This window comes from Heterocephalus glaber, unplaced genomic scaffold (assembly GCF_053883595.1).
Source record: "Heterocephalus glaber isolate CG9 unplaced genomic scaffold, H.glaber_assembly_v1.0 deba00001457, whole genome shotgun sequence".
Lineage (NCBI taxonomy): Eukaryota > Metazoa > Chordata > Mammalia > Rodentia > Bathyergidae > Heterocephalus > Heterocephalus glaber.
The window spans coordinates 22,376,211-22,389,769 of NW_028258305.1; positions in this window are offsets into that span (position 1 = coordinate 22,376,211).

A 13,559-nucleotide genomic window follows, 5' to 3' on the forward strand; every position below is an offset into this window, starting at 1 on the left:
TTATTAGTACACATTTGTCATGCATGTGATCATATTCATCATAGAGAATTCTTTCCCTATTCCCCTTGCCTCCCTGCAACCCTTCTTCCCCTCCCCATTTACACAAGCTTTGTTTCCATTTTTTTCCTTTTCTCTTCCCTCTCCCACCCTTCTTCCCTTTCCATTTGAACATTCACTTCCTACTTCTGAATATCTATCCTACATTATGCTCCTCATTTACCCTTTGGGTTTCTCACACCAGAGAAACAATGCAATATTTAAACTTGTGTGTCCAATTTATCTCACTTAAGATTATGGTCTCAAGGTGCATCCATTTTCCTACAAATGATTCAAGTTTATCTTTATGTCAGAGTAGTACTCCACTGTATATAAATACCACATTTTCTTTATCCATTCATCTTCTGATCAGCATATGGGCTATTTCCAAGATTTAGCTCTTAAGAACTGTGCTGCTATAAACATGGGTATGCGTATATCACCATGGTATGATGCTTTTCGCTCTTTTGGGAAGATACTTAGAAGGGGAATAGCTGGGTCAAATGGGACCTCTAGTTTTAGTTTTTTTGTGGAATCTCCATACTGATTTCCATAGCAGTTGTACCAGTTTATACTCCCACCAGCAGTGGAGAAAGGTTCCTTTTCCTCACAGCCTCACCATCATTTGCCATTGGTTGATTTCTTGATAGCAGCCATTCTTTCTGGAGTAAGATATAATCAGAGTGTCATTTTAATTTGCATTTCTCAAATGACCAGTGATGTTGAAATTTTTTTCATATGTTTATTTGCTGTTTGCACTTCATATGAGAAATGTCTATTCATTTCAGATCCCTATTTTTGGATTGGGTCTTTAAATTTGGGTGATCTGGTTTTTGGTTTTTTTTTTAGTTCCTTATATATTCTAGATATTAGTTCTTTGAAGAGTAGCTGGTAAAATTTTTTCCCATTCTGTAAGTTGTCTCTTCATTCCTTGGTCATTTTTTTTGCTGTGCAAAAGCTTTTTAATTTGATGTAATCCCAGTTGTTTATTCTTTGTAATATTTCCTATGTGATCTGGGTTTTGCTCATAAAGTCTTTGCCTACACTTGCATCTTCTAGAGTTTTACATATTGTATATTTCAGCAGATTAAATGTTTCTCTTTTAATATTTTGATCTTTGATCCATTTCGATTTAAATTTAGTGCATGGTGAGAGATATGGGTCTACGTTCAATTTCTGACATGTGGAAAGCCAGTTTTCCCAGTACCATTTATTAAAAAGGTGATCTTTCTTGCAGTGAAGGTGTTTGGCACCTTTGTCAAAGATAAGGTACCTGAGTTTGCCTGGATTTCTTTCTGAATCTTCTATTCTGTTCCACTGATCCTTTGGTCTATGTTTTTGCTAGTACCATTCTGTTTTTATCACAATAGCTTCGTATTATAACTTCAAATCAGGGATTGTAATACCTCCTGCTTTGCCTTTATTGTCCAGATTTGCTTTTGCTATTCTAGGTCTTTTCTGGTTCCATGTGAATTTTAGGCTTGTTTTCTCTAGTTCTGTGAGGTATGCTATTGGTATTTTGATTGGGATTGCATTAAATCTGTATAACAGTTTTGGAAGTATGGCCATTTTCACTATATTGGTTCTGTCTATCCAAGAACAGCCACATCTTTCCATTTTCCTCTTCAATCTCCTTTTTCATAGTACTGTAGTTTTCAATGTATGGGTCTTTCACTTTTTTTGTTAGACTGATTCCTAAGTATTTCATTTTTCTTGATGCTAGGTGTTGTTCTCCTAATCCCTCTCTTAAGTGAGTTGGTTATTTGTGTACAGGAAAGCTATTGACTTTTGAGTGTCAACTTTGTATACTGCTATGGTACTGAATTTGGTTATTAACTCTAGGAGGCTTTTGGTGGAATTTTTTTGGTGGAATCTTCTATGTAGAGTATTATGTCATTAGTCAATAATAATAATAATTTAACTTCTTCCTCTCCTATCCATTTTCCTTTTTTTTTCTCTTGTCTAGTTGCTCAGGCTGTTTCTAGAATAAATTGAACAGGAGTGGTAATAATGAGCATCCTTGTTTTGTTCCTGATTTTAGAGTGAAAGCTTTAGGTTTTTGACCATTTAGTATAATGTTGACTGTTGGTTTGTCATAGGTGGCTTTTATCAGAATGAGATTAAGAAATACCTCCTAATCTTCTGTAGAGTTTTTATCATACATGTGTGTTGGACTTTGTCAAATGCTTTTTCTGAGTCTGTTGAGATGATCAGGTGATTTTTGTCCTTGGGTCTGTTGATATGATGTATTACATTTATTGATTTGTGTATGTGGAACCATCGCTTTATCCCTGGGATGCATCTTACTTGGTCATGGTGTATAATCTTCTTGATGATTTGCTGCATTCTGTTTGCCAGTATCTTACTGAAGATTTTTGCATCTATGCTCCTTAAAGAGATTGGCTTGTAGTTTTGTTCTCTTTTTCAGTTGGATCCTTCTCTGGTTTTGGTATCAGGATAATGCTTGCCTCAAGGAATGAGTTTGGGAGTATTTCTTCCCTTTCAATTTTATTAAAGAGTTTGAGGAGTAGTGGCATTAGATTTTCTCTAAAATTCTTACACAATTCAGCAGTGAATCTGTCAGGACCTGGGCTTTTCTTTGTTGGTAATTTTTTTTAAAAAATTACTTCTTCAATTTCATTGGCTGATATTGGATTATTTAGAATTTTTATATCTTCTTGATTCAGCTTTTGTCATTCATATGTGTCTAAGAATCTGTTCATTTCTTCTGAGTTTTCCATCTTATTAGAGTATAGGTTCTCAAAGTAGGTATTGATGATCTTCTGGATTTCTGCAGGATCTGTTGTGAGTTTACCCTTCTCATTCCTAATTGCATTGATTTGGGTCTTTTCTTTCCATTCTTTGATAAGGTTGGCTAAGGGTTTGTCTATCTTATTTAGTCTTTCAAAGAACCTATTTGATTCATTGATTCTTTGTACTGTTTTCTTAGTCTCAACTGCATAAATTTCTGCTCTGCTCTTTATAATTCCCTCCCTCATATGCACTTTGAGTTTAGCTTGCTCTTCTTTTTCTAGAAGTGTGAGACTCAATATTAGATTATTTATTTGAACTCAGTCTGTTTTTCTGATATGGGAATTCACCCCTATAAGTTTCCTTCCTACGACTGCTTTCATTGGATCCCATAAATTCCAGTATGTCATAGTGGCATTATCATTTAATTAGAGAAGCATTTCTTCTTTAATTTCATTTGTGATTAATTGGTTGTTCAGGAGGGTGTTATTTAATATTCATGTGTTTATGTCATTTTTATGGGGTTTTTGGCCATTGATTTCCAATTTCATTGCACTATGATCTGATAATATGCATGAGATAATTTTAATTCCTTTGCATTTACTTAACCATGTTCTATGAGCTAGTAAGTGGTCTGTTTTGAAAAAGGTTTCATGTGCTGCAGAGCAAAATGTATATTCTGTTGTTGTGGGGTGGAACACTTCATAGATATATACCAAGTCCATTTGTGCAAAGGTTTGGTTTTTCTCTGATACTTCTTTGTTGCTTTTTTTCCTAGTAGATCTATTTGTGACAGTGAGGTATTGAAGCTCCCCATTATAATGGTATTAGTGCTTATTTGATTTTTCATGTCTATTAATATTTGTTTTATATAGCTGGGTGCATTGGTGTTTGGTGCATATACATTTATGATTGTTATCTCTTCCTCTTGGATTGTTCCCTTAACAAGTATGTAGTGAACTTCTTTGTCTCTTCTGATCATTGTTGCCTTGAAATCTCCTTTGCAAATAAAATAGCTACCCCTGCTTTTATCTGGGTTCCTGTTGCATGAAGTATTGTTTTTCATCCTTTGACTTTCAGTCTATGCATTTCTTTTTGAGTTAAATGTGTTTCTTGTACACAGCATATTGTTGAATCTTATTTCTTGGTCCATTCTGCCAATCTGTTTCTTTTGATTGGTGAGTTCAGACCATTCACATTGATGGTTATGACTGATATGTATCGACTTATCCTTGTTGTATTATTTTGCTATTGTTGATTCCCTTTATTTCCTGTCTAACTTCTTACCTTTTTTTATTAAATTCATTTATTGGTACATTGTAGGTATACAACACAATTACATTTCTCATTGGGAATTGTACCTTTACACGATGCATCTTGGTTCTTATTTTTTCCCCATTCCTAGCCCTCCCTTCACCCCCTCCACCCTTCCCTATTTACAAAGACTTTATTTCCATTTTTTCCATTTCTCATCATTTTTCCTTTCCTTTCCCCTGCCCCTCCCACTACCCCTACCCCTTTGGACCTTTTCTTCCTATTTTGCATTATCAATTATTCATTCTAATCATTGGTACATTTTAGGTATACAATATAATAACATTCATCATTGGAAATTTGCACCTTTACATAGTCTCTCTTGATTCTTATTTTTCACACTTGCCCAGCCCTCCCTTCAACCCCTCCATTCCTCCCTATTTACAAAGAATTTGTTCCTATTTTTCCATTTTCTCATATTAATCCCATTCCCTTCTATCCTTTCCCCTAGCCCTCCCACTTCCTTCCCCTTTGCCCCTTTTCTTCCTATTTCACATTACCTATTATACATTTAGTCCTTATTTACATTTTCAGTTTCTCACATGAGAGAAACTATTCAGTATTTATACATGTGTGTCCTATTTATTTCACTTAAGAGTATTGCCTCAATGTTCATCCACTTAGCTATAAATGTCTCTAATTTCTCATTTTTATGGCTGAGTAGTACTCCATTTTATTTTTAAAAACCCCACATTTTCTTTATCCAGTCTCCAGTTGATGGGCATTTGGGCTGTTTCCAAGTTTTAGCTATCACAAACTGTGCTGCTATGGATATGGGCGCACATATATCACTGTGGTATGATTCTTTTAATTCTTTGGGGAAAGATCCCCAGCAGTGGAATAGTGGGGTCAAATGGGACTTCCAGTCCTAGTTCTTTGAGGTATCTCTATACTGATTTCCACAGTGGTTGCACCAGTCTACACTCCCACCAGCAGTGGAGCAGGGTTCCTCTTTCCCCACAGCCCCACCAGCATTTGTTATTGGTGGATTTCATGATAGCAGCCATTCTTTCTGGAGTGAAGTGGAATCTTAGCGTTGTTTTCATTTGCATCTCTCGAATGACCAGTGATGTTGAACATCTTTTCATGTATTTATTTGCTATTTCTACTTCTTTGTCTGAGAAATGTCTGTTCATTTCAGATGCCCATTTTCGGATTGGGTCTTTAAATTTGGGAGGTCTGATTTTTTAAAGTTCTTTATAGATTCTAGATAGTAGACCTTTGTCTGAGGGACAGCAGGTGAAAATTTTTTCCCACATTGTGGGTTCTTTTCACACTGTTGGTGGTTTCTATTGCTGTGCAGCTTTTTAGTAAGAAGAGATCCCACTTGTTGATTGTTTGTGCTAGTTCATGAGCAACTGAAGTTTTGTTCAGAAAATCTTTTCCTACACCGATGTCTTCAAGAGTTCTACCTAACCTCTGTTCCAACTGGTTCAGAGTTTCTATTTTAATATTTAGATCTTTAATCCATTTCGATTTTAGTTTAGTGCATGCTGAGAAAGATAGGTCTAGTTTTAATCTTTGACAAATTGAAGCCCAATTTTTCCAGCACCATTTATTAAAGAGGCTATCTTTCCTCCAGTGAGGGTGTTTGGCTCCTTTATCAAAGATAAGATGGCTGAGTGTGTCTGGCATTGTTTCTGCATCTTCTAATCTGTTCCACTGGTCCTCAGGTCTGTTTCTTTGCCAGTACCATGCTGTTTTTATCACAGTAGCTTTGTAGTAGAGTTGCAGGTTGGGGATTGTGATACCCCCTGCCATGTCTCTGTTAACTAGAATTGCTTTTGTTATTCTGGGTCTCTTCTTGTTCCAAATGAACTTTTGGATTGTTTTCTCAAGGTCCATGAAGTGTGCTGCTGGGATCTCAATTGGAATTGCATTAAATCTATATAGCAGTTTTGGAAGTATGGGCATTTTCACTATATTAATCCTTGCTACCCAGGAGCAGGGGATGTCTGTCCATTTTCTGATATCATCTTCAATCTCTCTTTTCAGAGTGCCATAGTTTTCAGAGAAGAGGTCTTTGATTTCATTTCTTAGGTTGATTCGTAGGTATTTCAGTTTTTTGGATGCTATTGTGAAAGGAATTATTTGCCCTATTTCTGTCTCAGTGAGTCTGTCATTTGTGTAGAGGAAAGCTATTGATTTTTGTGTGGTGATCTTGTAACCAGCTACTTGACTGAATTTGGTTATTAAGTCTAGAAGACTTTTGGTGTGGAGTTCTTGGGGTCTTCTATATAGAGTATCATGTCATCTGCAAATAATGACAATTTGACTTCTTCATTTCCTATCTTTATTCCTTTCATTTCTTTCTCTTGTCTAATTACCACAGCCAATGTTTCCAGAACTATATTGAACAAGAGTGGTGATAGTGGACATCGTTGTCTTGTTCCTGATTTTAGTGTGAAGTATTTCAGTTTTTGACCATTTAGTATGATATTGGCTGTTGATTTTTCATAGATGGCTTCTATCAGTTTGAGGTAGAGACCATCTATTCCAATTTTTTGTAGGGTTTTTATCATAAATGCATGTTGGATTTTGTCAAATGCTTTTTCTGCATCTATTGAGATGATCATATGGTTTTTGTCTTTGGCTCTATTGATATAGTGTATTACATTGATTGATTTGCGTATATTGAACCATCCCTGCATCCCTGGGATGAATCCCACTTGATCAGGGTGTATGATCTTCTTGATGATCTTCTGCATTCTGTTTGCCATTATCTTATTAAGGATTTTTGCATCTATGTTCATTAGTGAGATTGGCCTATAGTTCTCTTTTTCAGTTGGGTCTTTCTCTGCTTTGGGGATCAAGGTGATGCTTGCTTCCAGGAATGAATTTGGGAGTATTGCTTCCCTTTCAATTTCTTTGAAGAGTTTAAACAGTAGTGGCAGCAGTTCCTCTCTAAATGTCTTGTAGAATTCAGCAGTGAAGCCATCAGGGCCCAGGCTTTTCTTGGTTGATAAGTTTTTAATTACATTTTCAATTTCATTGGTTGATATTGGGTTGTTCAGAATTTTTAGGTCTTCTTCGTTCAACTTTGGTAATTCATATGTATCTAGGAATCTGTCCATTTCTTCTGTGTTGTCCATCTTATTGGCGTATAGGTTCTGGAAGTAGGTATTGATGATCATCTGGATTTCTGCTGGGTCTGTTGTCATTTCACCCTTTTCATTCCTAATTGCATGGATTTGGGCCTTTTCTTTCCTTTTTCTGACAAGGTTGACTAAGAGTTTATCAATTTTGTTGATTCTTTCAAAGAACCAACTCTTGGCTTCATTGATTTTTTTTGTATCCTTCTCTTAGTCTCCATTGCATTGATTTCTCCTCTGATCTTTATATTTTCCTCCCTTATATGAGCTCTGGGGTTGTCCTGTTCTTCCTTTTCTAGAAGCTTGAGGTTCAGCATCAGGTTGTTTAATTGGGCTCATTCTGTTTTCCTAATATGCGTATTCACTGCTATGAATTTCCCTTGTAAGACTGCTTTCATTGTGTCCCATAGATTCTGATATGTTGTATTGTCATTGTCATTTAATTGAAGGAACTGATTTCTTCTTTAGTTTCCTTTGTGACCCATTGGTTATTCAGAAGTGTGTTGTTCAAATTTCCACATGTTTATGAAATTTTTTGAGTTTCTCTTGCTATGGATCTCCAATTTCATCGCACTATGGTCTATATACAGGGGATAACTTCAATTCCTTTGCAATTACTTAAACATGTTCTGTGTGTGAGTATCTGGTCTATTTTTGAGAATGACCCATGTGCAGCTGAGACGAATGTGTATTCTGATTTTGTAGGGTGGAAGACTCTGTAAACATCTGTTAAGTTCATTTGTTCAAGAGTTCTATTGAGTTCTAGTATTTCATTATTTATTTTTAGTCTAGTTGATCTATCTATTTGTGACAGTGGGGTGTTGAGGTCCCCCACTACAATTGTATTAGTGCACATATGACTTTTCATGTCTGTTAGTATTTGTTTTATATAGTTGGGTGCACTAGTGTTTGGTGCATAGATATTTATGATTGTCATCTCTTCCTTTTGGATTGTTCCCTTTACAAGGATGTAGTGTCCTTCTTCATCTCTCTTAATCAGTGTTGGTTTGAAGTCTACTTGATCTGCAAAGAGGATAGCTACTCCTGCTTTTTTTCAGGTTCCTGTCACATGTTCAGTCTATGAGTTTCCTTTTGAATGAAGTGTGTTTCTTGTATGCAGCATATTGTTGGATTTTGCTTCTTGACCCATTCTGCCAGTCTATTTCTTTTGATTGGTGAATGGAAAGCATTAACATTGATGGTTATAACTGAAACATATTGACTTGTCACTGCCATGACTTTTTATTTTTGTTGGATTCTCCCCCTTTACATTTAATTTCTTGTCATGCCAGATGGGTTCATTCTGCTTTGCTTCCTCGGGCTGTGATCCTCAATGTCTGTTCCTAGGCTATTGTGTAAAATTCTTTGGAGTGCTGGTTTGTTATTCACGAAGTTCCTAAGGTGCTCTTTGTCATGAAAGTATCTTATTTCTCCATCAATTTTGAAAGATAGTTTTTCAGGGTACATCAATCTAGGTTGGAGGTTGTTTTCTTTTAGGGCTTGGAATATGTCACTCCAAGCTCTTCTTGCCTTGATGGTTTGTGTTGAGCAGTCTGCTGTGATCCTGATGGGCTTTCCTTTGTATGTGATTCGTTTCTTTTCTCTAACTGCTTGTAGAACTTTGTTCTTCTGTTGAGTTTCTGGAATCTTAACAATTATATGCCTATGTGTAGATTTTTTTTGATCAAGGCTATTTGGAGTCCTATAGGCCTCACTTATCTGTATGTCAAGCTCTTTTCCTCTGCTTGGGAAGTTTTCTGCCGTTATTTCTGTGAAGAGATTTTTCATGTCATCTGCACTCTCTTCTGTTTCTTCATTGACTCCAATCAGTCTTATGTTATTCTTCTTTGCATCATCTAGCAGCTGGTGGATTGATTTCTCATGTTCCCTTATAATTTTGAAGCAATTTTTCTTTTGCTGGTCACTAATTGCAATCTTATCTTCTATATCTGAAATTCTGTCCTCACATTGGCTCATTCTGCTGTGTAGACTTTCAGTGGAGTTTTTCATGTCCTGGAAATCTATTTGCATCTGTTTTACGGATTTCATTTGTTTCCTATGTTGGGATTCCATCATGTTCCTGAGCTCCTTTCTAGATTTATTAATCATGTCTTGCACTAGGGGCACAATTTCTCCTGTTATGTGAGAAATTATTTCTGATTTCATTTTTTCCAGATCCCCTTTTGTTTCCAGTTCAGTGGGTCCAGGTGGGGTTGCTGTAGGTGATCTGGAAGTCTGGTTTTAAGACTTATTTACATGTTTTCTCATTTCAACTGGGGTGGGGGCTGTTTGCACCTGCACGGATTACCTCCTCTGAGCTGGGAGAGGTGGGACAGGGGCCAGGAGCAGTGGTAGGGATGGTGGCCCAAAAGCCCTTTCCTGTGGACTAGAGCAGCGGGAGGGATGGTGGCCAGGAAGCCCCTTCCTCTGGTCCAGGAATAGTGGGATGGCAGCTCAGCAGCCCCTACCTCTGGGCCAGGAGCAGAGGGAGGGATGGTGGCCCAGAAGCCCCTCTTCTGGGCCAGAAGCAGTAGGACAGAAGGTGTCCCAAAAGCCCTATCCTCTGGGCTGGGAGCATCGGGAGGGATGGTGGTCAGGAAGCCCCTTCCTCTGGACCAGGAGCAGTGGGATGGCAGCTCAGAAGCCCCTACCTCTGGGCCAGGAGCAGCGGGACTCAGTACCATGGTCTGGTGGTCTGGTGTCCTCTGTGTCTTTGTAGTGTGGAACCAGGTGGCTGTACAGAGCAGCAGGGTGGGGGTCCAGTGGATTGTTGCTGGGGCACAGGCTGATTTGCGGGACTCAGGACCTTGGTAGGGCATGCGCAGACCTCTCTAACTCCTTACCTTGCCTGGTGGATTCATTCTGTTGAGATTCTTAGAATTGTTGTCTTCATTGTCTTTTTCTCGACTATCCTTCAGAACTCTTTGCTGTGCTGATTCAGTGGTCATGAATTTCTTTCAGGTTTTTTTTTTTTTTTATCATGGAAGTATCTTATTTCTCTGTCAATTTTGAAAGATAATTTTATGGGGTACATCAGTTTGGGTTGGAAATTGTTTTCTTTTACAGCTTGAAATACTTTACAAAACAATGCAAAAAAAAGCAAACAAAAATAAAAAGAAATTTCTCTGTGATTTCAAGCTTGTGGTTTTCTGCTGTTGTCTACAGTTTTGTGGTAACGTCCAATTTGGGGCATGACTCTGCTCTTGCTGGTAGACAAAGGAGGCAGTCAGAGCTCAGATCCATGCTGGATAATCCTAGCAAGCTTGAAGTGAGATTAGGGAAGGGTAGTGGGTAATCCCAACCTGCAGTAGGATTAGTTAAGGATATTGTGTTCTGGAACCTTCAAATCCCCAGAAGTTCAGGCTGATTCTGGCCTCTGGTTGTGGGGTTAGGACTTGAGTTGTTCAGCCTACAACACTTTGGATGTCTCTTGCCAGTCTGACCATTGTTCCCTGACCCTGGACATCTCTCACAGTTGCCCCTTACCCAGTCACTGTGGGATTTCAACACTGAGAGCCCTGAGATGAAGCCAGCTCAGGGCTGCTCTGAGTGCCAGGTTCAATTGGCCCCTCCCTAAACTCTTTTCCAACTGAGCACCCTCTCCAGGGGACATGGAAGTCACTTGGACTAAAGTCACTCACCAGCCGTTGTAGTACATAGCATCCACTGCTCCATTCCACTGGTGTGTTTCCTCTGGAGACCTCTGGAGTCATTGCCCTTACTGTGTCTCTGTAGATTTGATCCTCTTGTCTCAAGACATGATCTGGGAGCCAGAAAGAATGTATAGATTTCCCCCTTTCTCTGTGTTCTGTCTCTTCACTTTCTCTATGGGCTCCAATTTTCCCATCAGATCATTCCTGGATTCCAAGGATCAACCTCTTTCCTTCTTTTCTTCCCCAAGTTGTTATTTTCCAGTGTCTAGATTATAAATCTTAGAGAGGTTAGTTTACTGCTGCTTACTGCTCCATCATCTTTTGAAACGATGACTTTTCAAAACTTTTGGAAAGTTTTATCTTCTCTAATATTATTTTTATTGTTCCCACTTTTTTTCCCCACTGTTAAAAGATTTATTGCAATAATATAATAAAAGTTAGAAAACATTTGTATGACTCAAAACTGGATTGGAAGTCACAGAGCAAAGACAAATTCCTGCAACATGAGGAATGCTGCAGTTCTCTTTACCAGCATGACACTGAATACACTTTCCAAAACATGCCCAAGCCCTTGTGTGAATCCTGCCCCCATACCCGATGTGATGTACTGTTTTTCACCTTTAATTTACAGATGTGCAAAACTTTTGTTAGTTGTATTCCATTACAAAAATGTCTTCCATAAGACTAAAGCAGCCTATTTGGTGGCTAAGGGGTTTTATTCATATTATCTTGCTTTAATAAATCATTTTAAAATGGAAAACATGACAAATTCTATGGCTTTGAATTTTTAAAAAAGCTTACTGTTTACATATTGTTCTGGCACCTACATGAAAGATTTCAATGAGCAGCAAAAAGAGTAGAAAAAACAGTGGTTGAAATGTATTACTTGAAAGTATTCACAGAATAGATTCAGTGCAAAATAATGAAACCAAAAATATTTCATCAGGGCAAGCCAGTATGTTGGTGTTCAACCCCATTAGAAGGTTTGATCACTTAACTGAATGTAAAGTGCCTCTAGTTGATATTAACTATAAAATACACCCTATCCCTAAATTTCCCAAATCCTTGTTTTGCTGAATTACTCTAGACATGAGTTGGTGATCTCTATTCTTTAGCTTCATTTCCCACTCCTGGTTTCTAAGTTCATTTGGTATTTGGTTCATTCCACCACTTCTGCTTAATGGATTCCAGAACTGGATGGTAAAATGCAAGCCCAACCATCACCAAACTGAGAGCTTCAGAGAAAGTGGCTGTAAAGCACCCACAGAGAGGGAAAGCTTGTGTTCTCCCTTAGTGGAAAATTCAGAGCCAGGGAATCTGGAACTCTTGGATAGGAATAAACTCCTTCCAAAACGCAACCAATCACCAAATATACCAATACCAAAAGCTGTTATGTAGCACCTCAGATTTTGAGGCAAAGTACGAACTGTAATGATGACAAGGAGAAAGAAGCTAGGGCATGGCAAACTTCTGATTTATCTGAGGTACTAACATGCTAATCACACTAAGATATGCTAATAATGCCTGTTAGGAATTTTTCATAAGATTTCTTTTTGTAATTGTTACATAGGATTTTTGTAGTTATTAAAAATAAAAAAACTACATATTTGTACATAATGCCTCTTATTATAGTTTTAAGATTGTCACTTAGAAAATGGCAAGTCGTTAGTAGCTGAAACTGTTCTTCTGGTAAGGGAAGTTCTTTATTTGTGACCTTTCCCCAGGACAGAGCAGTACCAGCCTGAAGGATCTCCTGTGCCTCCTGACCAAGGCACAGCCTTCAGAGGAATGGGGAGCTCAAGGAAGCACACAAATAGGACCACTTTCCCTGGAAACACCTCCACCTCCTGAATCCCTCAAGAAATGGGACACTGCAAAAATGTCCAGGGGTCATCTAGCTAAATAGCTTTGAACCTATGCCCAGGAAGGCATTTAGCTTACACAAGAGAAGGACCTTTATGACTTTTTTTTTTTATCAAGGTCTTGCTATGTAGTTCAGGCTGTTCTTGAACTCAATATGTACCATAGGCTGGCCTTGAACTCGTGGCAATCCTCCTGCCTCAGCCCAAGTGGTAGGATTACAGGTGTGCACTACCACACCTGGCTTTTATGACTTATTTTCACTCATAAAAATAAATTCCATTCAAAGTGGACACAGTGTGGATGGTAGGATTTCAGTAAACCAGCTAAGAATGAGCTTAGTCCCCCCACAGAATACAAGAAAGTAAACATCTCTGGGACATTATTGCAGCTAGGACTTCTTCTGTTCATGGGTGTGTGTCCTACAAATAGATCTTAGCTATTTGTAGGAACATGATGAGTTACAACAGAGCAGCACAAATGAGTTTTAAATTATTCTTTGCCCTCAGAAAACTACTCCCTCCCAAACATAAATCTGTTATTCTGAAAACAAAATAAATGAAAATTTTCAAAATGCCTGTTTTTCTACAAAAAAGAAAAGATGGCAGAAAAACAGTTGCTGTTTTCCAAGTCGTTAAGAATCACTTCCTTGTGATTCATCCAACCTCTAGAACTTAGTGTCAGCATCACAAGAATAACACTGACCTGGGTCTGTGGGGCCTGGGACCCAGAAGAGTACAGAGCATGTCTTCCTTCATGGAACTGGGCCTTCTCCCACCAGTGCTGGTGTGGGCAGAAGGCTCTCCACACCCTCTGTTCTGTTACCATAAGCACATGGGTCAAAATCATAGGC